Below are 15,269 nucleotides of genomic sequence, written 5' to 3' on the forward strand. Positions count from 1 at the left end.
ACGGTAACGTTCGGTTTCAAGGTAAAGTTCGGTCTCTGGTCCACAGTAATGTTCTGTCTCTGGTCCACGGTAATGTTCTGTCTCTGGTCCACGGTAATGTTCTGTCTCTGGTTCACGGTACTGTTCTGTCTCTGGTCCACGGTAATGTTCGATCTCTGGTCCACGATAATGTTCGGTTTCACGGTAATGTTCCGTCTCTGGTCCACGATAATGTTCTGTTTCGGTTTCATGGTAATGTTCCGTTTCTGGTCCACGGTAATGTTCGGTTTCAAGGTAAAGTTCGGTCTCTGGTCCACAGTAATGTTCTGTCTCTTGTCCACGGTAATGTTCTGTCTCTGATCCACGGTAATGTTCTGTCTCTGGTCCACGGTAATGTTCTGTCTCTGGTCCACGGTAATGTTCGATCTCTGGTCCACGATAATGTTCGGTTTCACGGTATTGTTCCGTCTCTGGTCCACGGTAATGTTCTGTTTCGGTTTCACGGTAATGTTCCGTTTCTGGTCCACGGTAATGTTCTGTCTCTGGTCCACGGTAATGTTCTGTCTCTGGTCCACGGTAATGTTCGATCTCTGGTCCACGATAATTTTCGGTTTCACGGTAATGTTCCGTCTCTGGTCCACGATAATGTTCTGTTTCGGTTTCACGGTAATGTTCCGTTTCTAGTCCACGATAATGTTCTGTTTCTGTTTCACGGTAATGTTCCGTTTCTGGTCCATGATAATGTTCTGTTTCACGGTAATGTTCTGTCCCTGGTCCATGGTAATGTTCTGTTTCTGGTCCACGGTAATGTTCTGTCTCTGGTCCACGGTAATGTTCGATCTCTGGTACACGGTAATGTTCTGTCTCTGGTCCATGGTAATGTTCGATCTCTGGTACACGGTAATGTTCGATCTCTGGTACACGGTAATGTTCTGTCTCTGGTCCACGGTAATGTTCTGTCTCTGGTCCACGGTAATGTTCTGTCTCTGGTCCACGGTAATGTTCGATCTCTGGTACACGGTAATGTTCTGTCTCTGGTCCATGGTAATGTTCGATCTCTGGTCCACGATAATGTTCGGTTTCACGGTAATGTTTTGTTTCTGGTCCACGATAATGTTCCGTTTCTGGTCCACGATAATGTTCTGTTTAGGTTTCACGGTAATGTTCTGTCTCTGGTCCACAATAATGTTCCATCTCTGGTCCACGATAATGTTCCGTCTCTGGTCCACGTTAATGTTCTGTCTCTGGTCCACGATAATGTTCCGTTTCTGGTCCACGATAATGTTGTGTTTCGGTTTCACGGTAATGTTCTGTCTCTGGTCCACGATAATGTTCCCTTTCTGGTCCACGATAATGTTCTGTTTTGGTTTCAAGGTAATGTTTTGTCTCTGGTCCACGATAATGTTCTGTTTCGGTTTCACGGTAATGTTCCGTTTCTAGTCCACGATAATGTTCTGTTTCTGTTTCACGGTAATGTTCCGTTTCTGGTCCATGATAATGTTCTGTTTCACGGTAATGTTCTGTCCCTGGTCCATGGTAATGTTCTGTTTCTGGTCCACGGTAATGTTCTGTCTCTGGTCCACGGTAATGTTCGATCTCTGGTACACGGTAATGTTCTGTCTCTGGTCCATGGTAATGTTCAATCTCTGGTACACGGTAATGTTCGATCTCTGGTACACGGTAATGTTCTGTCTCTGGTCCACGGTAATGTTCTGTCTCTGGTCCACGGTAATGTTCTGTCTCTGGTCCACGGTAATGTTCGATCTCTGGTACACGGTAATGTTCTGTCTCTGGTCCATGGTAATGTTCGATCTCTGGTCCACGATAATGTTCGGTTTCACGGTAATGTTTTGTTTCTGGTCCACGATAATGTTCCGTTTCTGGTCCACGATAATGTTCTGTTTAGGTTTCACGGTAATGTTCTGTCTCTGGTCCACAATAATGTTCCATCTCTGGTCCACGATAATGTTCCGTCTCTGGTCCACGTTAATGTTCTGTCTCTGGTCCACGATAATGTTCCGTTTCTGGTCCACGATAATGTTGTGTTTCGGTTTCACGGTAATGTTCTGTCTCTGGTCCACGATAATGTTCCCTTTCTGGTCCACGATAATGTTCTGTTTTGGTTTCAAGGTAATGTTTTGTCTCTGGTCCACGGTAAAGTTCCGTTTCTGGTCCACGATAATGTTCTGTTTCGGTTTCACGGTAATGTTCCGTTTCTAGTCCACGATAATGTTCTGTTTCTGTTTCACGGTAATGTTCCGTTTCTGTTTCACGGTAATGTTCCGTTTCTGGTCCATGATAATGTTCTGTTTCACGGTAATGTTCTGTCCCTGGTCCATGGTAATGTTCTGTCTCTGGTCCACGGTAATATTCGGTTTCAAGGTAAAGTTCGGTCTCTGGTCCACAGTAATGTTCTGTCTCTGGTCCACGGTAATGTTCTGTCTCTGGTCCACGGTAATGTTCTGTCTCTGGTCCATGGTAATGTTCTATCTCTGGTCCACGGTAATGTTCTGTCTCTGGTCCACGGTAATGTTTGATCTCTGGTCCACGATAATGTTCGGTTTCACGGTAATGTTCCGTCTCTGGTCCACGGTAATGTTCTGTCTCTGGTCCACGAAAATGTTGTGTTTCTGTTTCACGGTAATGTTCCGTTTCTGGTCCATGATAATGTTCTTTTTCACGGTAATGTTCTGTCTCTGGTCCACAGTAATGTTCTGTCTCTGGTCCACGGTAATGTTCTGTCTCTGGTCCACGGTAATGTTCTGTCTCTGGTCCACGGTAATGTTCTGTCCCTGGTCCATGGTAATGTTCTGTCTCTGGTCCACGGTAATGTTCGGTTTCAAGGTAAAGTTCGGTCTCTGGTCCACAGTAATGTTCTGTCTCTGGTCCACGGTAATGTTCTGTCTCTGGTCCACGGTAATGTTCTGTCTCTGGTCCATGGTAATGTTCTGTCTCTGGTCCACGGTAATGTTCGATCTCTGGTCCACGATAATGTTCCGTCTCTGGTCCACGGTAATGTTCCGTCTCTGGTCCACGAAAATGTTGTATTTCTGTTTCACGGTAATGTTCCGTTTCTGGTCCATGATAATGTTCTTTTTCACGGTAATGTTCTGTCTCTGGTCCATGGTAATGTTCTGTCTCTGGTCCACAGTAATGTTCTGTCTCTGGTCCACAGTAATGTTCTGTCTCTGGTCCACGGTAATTATCGATCTCTGGTCCACGATAATGTTCGGTTTCACGGTAATGTTCCGTCTCTGGTCCACGATAATGTTCTATTTCGGTTTCACGGTAATGTTCCGTTTCTGGTCCACGATAATATTCTGTTTCGGTTTCACGGTAATGTTCCGTCTCTGGTCCACGGTAATGTTCCTTCCCTGGTCCACGATAATGTTGTGTTTCTTTTTCACGGTAATGTTCCGTTTTTGGTCCATGATAATGTTCTGTTTCATGGTAATGTTCTGTCTCTGGTCCACGGTAACGTTCGGTTTCAAGGTAAAGTTCGGTCTCTGGTCCACAGTAATGTTCTGTCTCTGGTCCACGGTAATGTTCTGTCTCTGGTCCACGGTAATGTTCTGTCTCTGGTTCACGGTACTGTTCTTTCTCTGGTCAACGGTAATGTTCGATCTCTGGTCCACGATAATGTTCGGTTTCACGGTAATGTTCCGTCTCTGGTCCACGATAATGTTCTGTTTCGGTTTCATGGTAATGTTCCGTTTCTGGTCCACGGTAATGTTCGGTTTCAAGGTAAAGTTCGGTCTCTGGTCCACAGTAATGTTCTGTCTCTTGTCCACGGTAATGTTCTGTCTCTGGTCCACGGTAATGTTCTGTCTCTTGTCCACGGTAATGTTCTGTCTCTGGTCCACGGTAATGTTCTGTCTCTGGTCCATGGTAATGTTCTGTCTCTGGTCCACAGTAATGTTCTGTCTCTGGTCCACGGTAATGTTCCGTCTCTGGTCCACGTTAATGTTCTGTCTCTGGTCCACGATAATGTTCCGTTTCTGGTCCACGATAATGTTCTGTTTCGGTTTCACGGTAATGTTCTGTCTCTGGTCCACGATAATGTTCCCTTTCTGGTCCACGATAATGTTCTGTTTTGGTTTCAAGGTAATGTTTTGTCTCTGGTCCACGGTAAAGTTCCGTTTCTGGTCCACGATAATGTTCTGTTTCGGTTTCACGGTAATGTTCCGTTTCTAGTCCACGATAATGTTCTGTTTCTGTTTCACGGTAATGTTCCGTTTCTGGTCCATGATAATGTTCTGTTTCACGGTAATGTTCTGTCCCTGGTCCATGGTAATGTTCTGTCTCTGGTCCACGGTAATATTCGGTTTCAAGGTAAAGTTCGGTCTCTGGTATACGAAAATGTTGTGTTTCTGTTTCACGGTAATGTTCCGTTTCTGGTCCATGATAATGTTCTTTTTCACGGTAATGTTCTGTCTCTGGTCCATGGTAATGTTCTGTCTCTGGTCCACAGTAATGTTCTGTCTCTGGTCCACGGTAATGTTCTGTCTCTGGTCCACGGTAATGTTCTGTCTCTGGTCCACGGTAATGTTCTGTCCCTGGTCCATGGTAATGTTCTGTCTCTGGTCCACGGTAATGTTCGGTTTCAAGGTAAAGTTCGGTCTCTGGTCCACAGTAATGTTCTGTCTCTGGTCCACGGTAATGTTCTGTCTCTGGTCCACGGTAATGTTCTGTCTCTGGTCCATGGTAATGTTCTGTCTCTGGTCCACGGTAATGTTCGATCTCTGGTCCACGATAATGTTCGGTTTCACGGTAATGTTCCGTCTCTGGTCCACGGTAATGTTCCGTCTCTGGTCCACGAAAATGTTGTATTTCTGTTTCACGGTAATGTTCCGTTTCTGGTCCATGATAATGTTCTTTTTCACGGTAATGTTCTGTCTCTGGTCCATGGTAATGTTCTGTCTCTGGTCCACAGTAATGTTCTGTCTCTGGTCCACAGTAATGTTCTGTCTCTGGTCCACGGTAATTATCGATCTCTGGTCCACGATAATGTTCGGTTTCACGGTAATGTTCCGTCTCTGGTCCACGATAATGTTCTATTTCGGTTTCACGGTAATGTTCCGTTTCTGGTCCACGATAATATTCTGTTTCGGTTTCACGGTAATGTTCCGTCTCTGGTCCACGGTAATGTTCCTTCCCTGGTCCACGATAATGTTGTGTTTCTTTTTCACGGTAATGTTCCGTTTTTGGTCCATGATAATGTTCTGTTTCATGGTAATGTTCTGTCTCTGGTCCACGGTAACGTTCGGTTTCAAGGTAAAGTTCGGTCTCTGGTCCACAGTAATGTTCTGTCTCTGGTCCACGGTAATGTTCTGTCTCTGGTCCACGGTAATGTTCTGTCTCTGGTTCACGGTACTGTTCTTTCTCTGGTCAACGGTAATGTTCGATCTCTGGTCCACGATAATGTTCGGTTTCACGGTAATGTTCCGTCTCTGGTCCACGATAATGTTCTGTTTCGGTTTCATGGTAATGTTCCGTTTCTGGTCCACGGTAATGTTCGGTTTCAAGGTAAAGTTCGGTCTCTGGTCCACAGTAATGTTCTGTCTCTTGTCCACGGTAATGTTCTGTCTCTGGTCCACGGTAATGTTCTGTCTCTTGTCCACGGTAATGTTCTGACTCTGGTCCACGGTAATGTTCTGTCTCTGGTCCATGGTAATGTTCTGTCTCTGGTCCACAGTAATGTTCTGTCTCTGGTCCACGGTAATGTTCCGTCTCTGGTCCATGTTAATGTTCTGTCTCTGGTCCACGATAATGTTCCGTTTCTGGTCCACGATAATGTTCTGTTTCGGTTTCACGGTAATGTTCTGTCTCTGGTCCACGATAATGTTCCCTTTCTGGTCCACGATAATGTTCTGTTTTGGTTTCAAGGTAATGTTTTGTCTCTGGTCCACGGTAAAGTTCCGTTTCTGGTCCACGATAATGTTCTGTTTCGGTTTCACGGTAATGTTCCGTTTCTAGTCCACGACAATGTTCTGTTTCTGTTTCACGGTAATGTTCCGTTTCTGGTCCACGATAATGTTCTGTTTCACGGTAATGTTCTGTCCCTGGTCCATGGTAATGTTCTGTCTCTGGTCCACGGTAATATTCGGTTTCAAGGTAAAGTTCGGTCTCTGGTCCACAGTAATGTTCTGTCTCTGGTCCACGGTAATGTTCTGTCTCTGGTCCACGGTAATGTTCTGTCTCTGGTCCATGGTAATGTTCTATCTCTGGTCCACGGTAATGTTCTGTCTCTGGTCCACGGTAATGTTTGATCTCTGGTCCACGATAATGTTCGGTTTCACGGTAATGTTCCGTCTCTGGTCCACGGTAATGTTCTGTCTCTGGTCCACGAAAATGTTGTGTTTCTGTTTCACGGTAATGTTCCGTTTCTGGTCCATGATAATGTTCTTTTTCACGGTAATGTTCTGTCTCTGGTCCATGGTAATGTTCTGTCTCTGGTCCACAGTAATGATCTGTCTCAGGTCCACGGTAATGTTCTGTCTCTGGTCCACGGTAATGTTCTGTCTCTGGTCCACGGTAATGTTCTGTCCCTGGTCCATGGTAATGTTCTGTCTCTGGTCCACGGTAATGTTCGGTTTCAAGGTAAAGTTCGGTCTCTGGTCCACAGTAATGTTCTGTCTCTGGTCCACGGTAATGTTCTGTCTATGGTCCACGGTAATGTTCTGTCTCTGGTCCATGGTAATGTTCTGTCTCTGGTCCACGGTAATGTTCGATCTCTGGTCCACGATAATGTTCGGTTTCACGGTAATGTTCCGTCTCTGGTCCACGGTAATGTTCCGTCTCTGGTCCACGAAAATGTTGTATTTCTGTTTCACGGTAATGTTCCGTTTCTGGTCCATGATAATGTTCTTTTTCACGGTAATGTTCTGTCTCTGGTCCATGGTAATGTTCTGTCTCTGGTCCACAGTAATGTTCTGTCTCTGGTCCACGGTAATGTTCGATCTCTGGTCCACGATAATGTTCGGTTTCACGGTAATGTTCCGTCTCTGGTCCACGATAATGTTCTATTTCGGTTTCACGGTAATGTTCCGTTTCTGGTCCACGATAATATTCTGTTTCGGTTTCACGGTAATGTTCCGTCTCTGGTCCACGGTAATGTTCCTTCCCTGGTCCACGATAATGTTATGTTTCTTTTTCACGGTAATGTTCCGTTTTTGGTCCATGATAATGTTCTGTTTCATGGTAATGTTCTGTCTCTGGTCCACGGTAACGTTCGGTTTCAAGGTAAAGTTCTGTCTCTGGTCCACAGTAATGTTCTGTCTGTGGTCCACGGTAATGTTCTGTCTCTGGTCCACGGTAATGTTCTGTCTCTGGTCCACGGTAATGTTCTGTCTCTGGTCCACGGTAATGTTCGATCTCTGGTCCACGATAATGTTCGGTTTCACGGTAATGTTCCGTCTCTGGTCCACGGTAATGTTCTGTCTCTGGTCCACGGTAATGTTCTTTCTCTGGTCAACGGTAATGTTCTGTCTCTGGTCCACGGTAATGTTCGATCTCTGGTCCACGATAATGTTCGGTTTCACGGTAATGTTCCGTCTCTGGTCCACGATAATATTCTGTTTCGGTTTCACGGTAATGTTCCGTTTCTAGTCCACGATAATGTTCTGTTTCTGTTTCACGGTAATGTTCCGTTTCTGGTCCATGATAATGTTCTGTTTCACGGTAATGTTCTGTCCCTGTTTCACGGTAATGTTCCGTTTCTGGTCCATGATAATGTTCTGTTTCACGGTAATGTTCTGTCCCTGGTTCATGGTAATGTTCTGTCTCTGGTCCACGGTAATGTTCGGTTTCAAGGTAAAGTTCGGTCTCTGGTCCACAGTAATGTTCTGTCTCTGGTCCACGGTAATGTTCTGTCTCTGGTCCACGGTAATGTTCTGTCTCTGGTCCATGGTAATGTTCTATCTCTGGTCCACGGTAATGTTCTGTCTCTTGTCCACGGTAATGTTCGATCTCTGGTCCACGATAATGTTCGGTTTCACGGTAATGTTCCGTCTCTGGTCCACGGTAATGTTCCATCTCTGGTCCACGAAAATGTTGTGTTTCTGTTTCACGGTAATGTTCCGTTTCTGGTCCATGATAATGTTCTTTTTCACGGTAATGTTCTGTCTCTGGTCCATGGTAATGTTCTGTCTCTGGTCCACAGTAATGTTCTGTCTCTGGTCCGCGGTAATGTTCTTTCTCTGGTCAACGGTAATGTTCTGTCTCTGGTCCACGGTAATGTTCGATCTCTGGTCCACGATAATGTTCGGTTTCACGGTAATGTTCCGTCTCTGGTCCACGATAATGTTCTGTTTCGGTTTCACGGTAATGTTCCGTTTCTGGTCCACGGTAATGTTCTGTCTCTCGTCCACGGTAATGTTCTTTCTCTGGTCCACGGTAATGTTCTGTCTCTGGTCCACGGTAATGTTCGATCTCTGGTCCACGATAATGTTCGGTTTCACGGTAATGTTCCGTCTCTGGTCCACGATAATGTTCTGTTTCGGTTTCACGGTAATGTTCCGTTTCTGGTCCAGGATAATGTTCTGTTCCGGTTTCACGGTAATGTTTCGTCTCTGGTCCACGGTAATGTTCCGTCTCTGGTCCACGATAATGTTTTGTTTCGGTTTCACGGTAATGTTCTGTTTCTGGTCCACGATAATATTCTGTTTCGGTTTCACGGTAATGTTCCGTCTCTGGTCCACGGTAATGTTCCTTCCCTGGTCCACGATAATGTTGTGTTTCTTTTTCACGGTAATGTTCCGTTTTTGGTCCATGATAATGTTCTGTTTCATGGTAATGTTCTGTCTCTGGTCCACGGTAACGTTCGGTTTCAAGGTAAAGTTCTGTCTCTGGTCCACAGTAATGTTCGGTCTCTGGTCCATGGTAATGTTCTGTCTCTGGTCCACGGTAATGTTCTGTCTCTGGTCCACGGTAATGTTCTGTCTCTGGTCCACGGTAATGTTCTGTCTCTGGTCCACGTTAATGTTCGATCTCTGGTCCACGATAATGTTCGGTTTCACGGTAATGTTCCGTCTCTGGTCCACGATAATGTTCTGTTTCGGTTTCACGGTAATGTTCCGTTTCTGGTCCACGGTAATGTTCTGTCTCTCGTCCACGGTAATGTTCTTTCTCTGGTCCACGGTAATGTTCTTTCTCTGGTCCACGGTAATGTTCTGTCTCTGGTCCACGGTAATGTTCTGTCTCTGGTCCACGGTAATGTTCGATCTCTGGTCCACGATATTGTTCGGTTTCACGGTAATGTTCCGTCTCTGGTCCACGATAATGTTCTTTTTCGGTTTCACGGTAATGTTCCGTTTTTGGTCCACGATAATATTCTGTTTCGGTTTCACGGTAATGTTCCGTCTCTGGTCCACGGTAATGTTCTGTCTCTGGTCCACGGTAATGTTCTGTCTCTGGTCCACGGTAATGTTCTGTCCCTGGTCCATGGTAATGTTCTGTCTCTGGTCCACGGTAATGTTCGGTTTCAAGGTAAAGTTCGGTCTCTGGTCCACAGTAATGTTCTGTCTCTGGTCCACGGTAATGTTCTGTCTCTGGTCCACGGTAATGTTCTGTCTCTGGTCCATGGTAATGTTCTGTCTCTGGTCCACGGTAATGTTCGATCTCTGGTCCACGATAATGTTCGGTTTCACGGTAATGTTCCGTCTCTGGTCCACGGTAATGTTCCGTCTCTGGTCCACGAAAATGTTGTATTTCTGTTTCACGGTAATGTTCCGTTTCTGGTCCATGATAATGTTCTTTTTCACGGTAATGTTCTGTCTCTGGTCCATGGTAATGTTCTGTCTCTGGTCCACAGTAATGTTCTGTCTCTGGTCCACGGTAATGTTCGATCTCTGGTCCACGATAATGTTCGGTTTCACGGTAATGTTCCGTCTCTGGTCCACGATAATGTTCTATTTCGGTTTCACGGTAATGTTCCGTTTCTGGTCCACGATAATATTCTGTTTCGGTTTCACGGTAATGTTCCGTCTCTGGTCAACGGTAATGTTCCTTCCCTGGTCCACGATAATGTTATGTTTCTTTTTCACGGTAATGTTCCGTTTTTGGTCCATGATAATGTTCTGTTTCATGGTAATGTTCTGTCTCTGGTCCACGGTAACGTTCGGTTTCAAGGTAAAGTTCGGTCTCTGGTCCACAGTAATGTTCTGTCTCTGGTCCACGGTAATGTTCTGTCTCTGGTCCACGGTAATGTTCTGTCTCTGGTTCACGGTACTGTTCTTTCTCTGGTCAACGGTAATGTTCGATCTCTGGTCCACGATAATGTTCGGTTTCACGGTAATGTTCCGTCTCTGGTCCACGATAATGTTCTTTTTCGGTTTCATGGTAATGTTCCGTTTCTGGTCCACGGTAACGTTCGGTTTCAAGGTAAAGTTCGGTCTCTGGTCCACAGTAATGTTCCGTCTCTGGTCCACGGTAATGTTCCATCTCTGGTCCACGAAAATGTTGTGTTTCTGTTTCACGGTAATGTTCCGTTTCTGGTCCATGATAATGTTCTTTTTCACGGTAATGTTCTGTCTCTGGTCCATGGTAATGTTCTGTCTCTGGTCCACAGTAATGTTCTGTCTCTGGTCCGCGGTAATGTTCTGTCTCTGGTCCACGGTAATGTTCTGTCTCTTGTCCACGGTAATGTTCTGTCTCTGGTCCACGGTAATGTTCTGTCTCTGGTCCACGGTAATGTTCGATCTCTGGTCCACGATAATGTTCGGTTTCACGGTAATGTTCCGTCTCAGGTCCACGATAATGTTCTGTTTCGGTTTCACGGTAATGTTCCGTTTCTGGTCCACGATAATATTCTGTTTCGGTTTCACGGTAATGTTCCGTCTCTGGTCCACGGTAACGTTCGGTTTCAAGGTAAAGTTCGGTCTCTGGTCCAGAGTAATGTTCTGTCTCTGGTCCACGGTAATGTTCTGTCTCTGGTCCACGGTAATGTTCTGTCCCTGGTTCACGGTACTGTTCTGTCTCTGGTCCACGGTAATGTTCGATCTCTGGTCAACGATAATGTTCGGTTTCACGGTAATGTTCCGTCTCTGGTCTACGATAATGTTCTGTTTCGGTTTCATGGTAATGTTCCGTTTCTGGTCCACGGTAATGTTCGGTTTTAAGGTAAAGTTCGGTCTCTGGTCCACAGTAATGTTCTGTCTCTTGTCCACGGTAATGTTCTGTCTCTGGTCCACGGTAATGTTCTGTCTCTGGCCCACGGTAATGTTCTGTCTCCGGTCCACGGTAATGTTCGATCTCTGGTCCACGATAATGTTCGGTTTCACGGTAATGTTCCGTCTCTGGTCCACGGTAATGTTCTGTTTCGGTTTCACGGTAATGTTCCGTTTCTGGTCCACGGTAATGTTCTGTCTCTGGTCCACGGTAATGTTCTTTCTCTGGTCAACGGTAATGTTCTGTCTCTGGTCCACGGTAATGTTCGATCTCTGGTCCACGATAATGTTCGGTTTCACGGTAATGTTCCGTCTCTGGTCCACGATAATGTTCTGTTTCGGTTTCACGGTAATGTTCCGTTTCTAGTCCACGATAATGTTCTGTTTCTGTTTCACGGTAATGTTCCGTTTCTGGTCCATGATAATGTTCTGTTTCACGGTAATGTTCTGTCCCTGGTTCATGGTAATGTTCTGTCTCTGGTCCACGGTAATGTTCGGTTTCAAGGTAAAGTTCGGTCTCTGGTCCACAGTAATGTTCTGTCTCTGGTCCACGGTAATGTTCTGTCTCTGGTCCACGGTAATGTTCTGTCTCTGGTCCATGGTAATGTTCTATCTCTGGTCCACGGTAATGTTCTGTCTCTTGTCCACGGTAATGTTCGATCTCTGGTCCACGATAATGTTCGGTTTCACGGTAATGTTCCGTCTCTGGTCCACGGTAATGTTCCATCTCTGGTCCACGAAAATGTTGTGTTTCTGTTTCACGGTAATGTTCCGTTTCTGGTCCATGATAATGTTCTTTTTCACGGTAATGTTCTGTCTCTGGTCCATGGTAATGTTCTGTCTCTGGTCCACAGTAATGTTCTGTCTCTGGTTCGCGGTAATGTTCTGTCTCTGGTCCACGGTAATGTTCTGTCTCTTGTCCACGGTAATGTTCTGTCTCTGGTCCACGGTAATGTTCTGTCTCTGGTCCACGGTAATGTTCGATCTCTGGTCCACGATAATGTTCGGTTTCACGGTAATGTTCCGTCTCAGGTCCACGATAATGTTCTGTTTCGGTTTCACGGTAATGTTCCGTTTCTGGTCCACGATAATATTCTGTTTCGGTTTCACGGTAATGTTCCGTCTCTGGTCCACGGTAACGTTCGGTTTCAAGGTAAAGTTCGGTCTCTGGTCCACAGTAATGTTCTGTCTCTGGTCCACGGTACTGTTCTGTCTCTGGTCCACGGTAATGTTCGATCTCTGGTCAACGATAATGTTCGGTTTCACGGTAATGTTCCGTCTCTGGTCCACGATAATGTTCTGTTTCGGTTTCATGGTAATGTTCCGTTTCTGGTCCACGGTAATGTTCGGTTTCAAGGTAAAGTTCGGTCTCTGGTCCACAGTAATGTTCTGTCTCTTGTCCACGGTAATGTTCTGTCTCTGGTCCACGGTAATGTTCTGTCTCTGGTCCACGGTAATGTTCTGTCTCTGGTCCACGGTAATGTTCGATCTCTGGTCCACGATAATGTTCGGTTTCACGGTAATGTTCCGTCTCTGGTCCACGGTAATGTTCTGTTTCGGTTTCACGGTAATGTTCCGTTTCTGGTCCACGGTAATGTTCTGTCTCTGGTCCACGGTAATTCTCTTTCTCTGGTCAACGGTAATGTTCTGTCTCTGGTCCACGGTAATGTTCGATCTCTGGTCCACGATAATGTTCGGTTTCACGGTAATGTTCCGTCTCTGGTCCACGATAATGTTCTGTTTCGGTTTCACGGTAATGTTCCGTTTCTAGTCCACGATAATGTTCTGTTTCTGTTTCACGGTAATGTTCCGTTTCTGGTCCATGATAATGTTCTGTTTCACGGTAATGTTCTGTCCCTGGTCCATGGTAATGTTCTGTCTCTGGTCCACGGTAATGTTCGGTTTCAAGGTAAAGTTCGGTCTCTGGTCCACAGTAATGTTCTGTCTCTGGTCCACGGTAATGTTCTGTCTCTGGTCCACGGTAATGTTCTGTCTCTTGTCCATAGTAATGTTCTATCTCTGGTCCACGGTAATGTTCTTTGTCTGGTCCACGGTAATGTTTGATCTCTGGTCCACGATAATTTTCGGTTTCACGGTAATGTTCCGTCTCTGGTCCACGGTAATGTTCCGTCTCTGGTCCACGACAATGTTGTGTTTCTGTTTCACGGTAATGTTCCGTTTCTGGTCCATGATAATGTTCTTTTTCACGGTAATGTTCTGTCTCTAGTCCATGGTAATGTTCTGTCTCTGGTCCACAGTAATGTTCTGTCTCTGGTCCACGGTAATGTTCTGTCTCTGGTCCACGGTAATGTTCTGTCTCTGGTCCACGGTAATGTTCTGTCTCTGGTCCACGGTAATGTTCGATCTCTGGTCCACGATAATGTTCGGTTTCACGGTAATGTTCCGTCTCTGGTCCACGATAATGTTCTTTTTCGGTTTCACGGTAATGTTCCGTTTTTGGTCCACGATAATATTCTGTTTCGGTTTCACGGTAATGTTCCGTCTCTGGTCCACGGTAATGTTCCTTCCCTGGTCCACGATAATGTTGTGTTTCTTTTTCACGGTAATGTTCCGTTTTTGGTCCATGATAATGTTCTGTTTCATGGTAATGTTCTGTCTCTGGTCCACGGTAACGTTCGGTTTCAAGGTAAAGTTCGGTCTCTGGTCCACAGTAATGTTCTGTCTCTGGTCCACGGTAATGTTCTGTCTCTGGTCCACGGTAATGTTCTGTCTCTGGTTCACGGTACTGTTCTGTCTCTGGTCCACGGTAATGTTCGGTTTCACGGTAATGTTCCGTCTCTGGTCCACGATAATGTTCTTTTTCGGTTTCACGGTAATGTTCCGTTTTTGGTCCACGATAATATTCTGTTTCGGTTTCACGGTAATGTTCCGTCTCTGGTCCACGGTAATGTTCCTTCCCTGGTCCACGATAATGTTGTGTTTCTTTTTCACGGTAATGTTCCGTTTTTGGTCCATGATAACGTTCTGTTTCATGGTAATGTTCTGTCTCTGGTCCACGGTAACGTTCGGTTTCAAGGTAAAGTTCGGTCTCTGGTCCACAGTAATGTTCTGTCTCTGGTCCACGGTAATGTTCTGTCTCTGGTCCACGGTAATGTTCTGTCTCTGGTTCACGGTACTGTTCTGTCTCTGGTCCACGGTAATGTTCTGTCTCTGGTCCACGGTAATGTTCTTTCTCTGGTCCACGGTAATGTTCGATCTCTGGTCCACGATAATGTTCGGTTTCACGGTAATGTTCCGTCTCTGGTTCACGGTAATGTTCTGTTTCGGTTTCACGGTAATGTTCCGTTTCTGGTCCACGGTAATGTTCTGTCTCTGGTCCACGGTAATGTTCCGTCTCTGGTCCACGACAATGTTGTGTTTCTGTTTCACGGTAATGTTCCGTTTCTGGTCCATGATAATGTTCTTTTACACGGTAATGTTCTGTCTCTGGTCCATGGTAATGTTCTGTCTCTGGTCCACAGTAATGTTCTGTTTCTGGTCCACGGTAATGTTCTGTCTCTGGTCCACGGTAATGTTCTGTCTCTGGTCCACGGTAATGTTCTGTCTCTGGTCCACGGTAATGTTCGATCTCTGGTCCACGATAATGTTCGGTTTCACGGTAATGTTCCGTCTCTGGTCCACGATAATGTTCTTTTTCGGTTTCACGGTAATGTTCCGTTTTTGGTCCACGATAATATTCTGTTTCGGTTTCACGGTAATGTTCCGTCTCTGGTCCACGGTAATGTTCCTTCCCTGGTCCACGATAATGTTGTGTTTCTTTTTCACGGTAATGTTCCGTTTTTGGTCCATGATAATGTTCTGTTTCATGGTAATGTTCTGTCTCTGGTCCACGGTAACGTTCGGTTTCAAGGTAAAGTTCGGTCTCTGGTCCACAGTAATGTTCTGTCTCTGGTCCACGGTAATGTTCTGTCTCTGGTCCACGGTAATGTTCTGTCTCTGGTTCACGGTACTGTTCTGTCTCTGGTCCACGGTAATGTTCTGTCTCTGGTCCACGGTAATGTTCTTTCTCTGGTCCACGGTAATGTTCGATCTCTGGTCCACGATAATGTTCGGTTTCACGGTAATGTTCCGTCTCTGGTTCACGGTAATGTTCTGTTTCGGTTT

This window comes from Leuresthes tenuis, unplaced genomic scaffold (assembly GCF_036924035.1).
Source record: "Leuresthes tenuis unplaced genomic scaffold, fLeuTen1.0.hap1 SCAF_23, whole genome shotgun sequence".
NCBI lineage: Eukaryota > Metazoa > Chordata > Actinopteri > Atheriniformes > Atherinopsidae > Leuresthes > Leuresthes tenuis.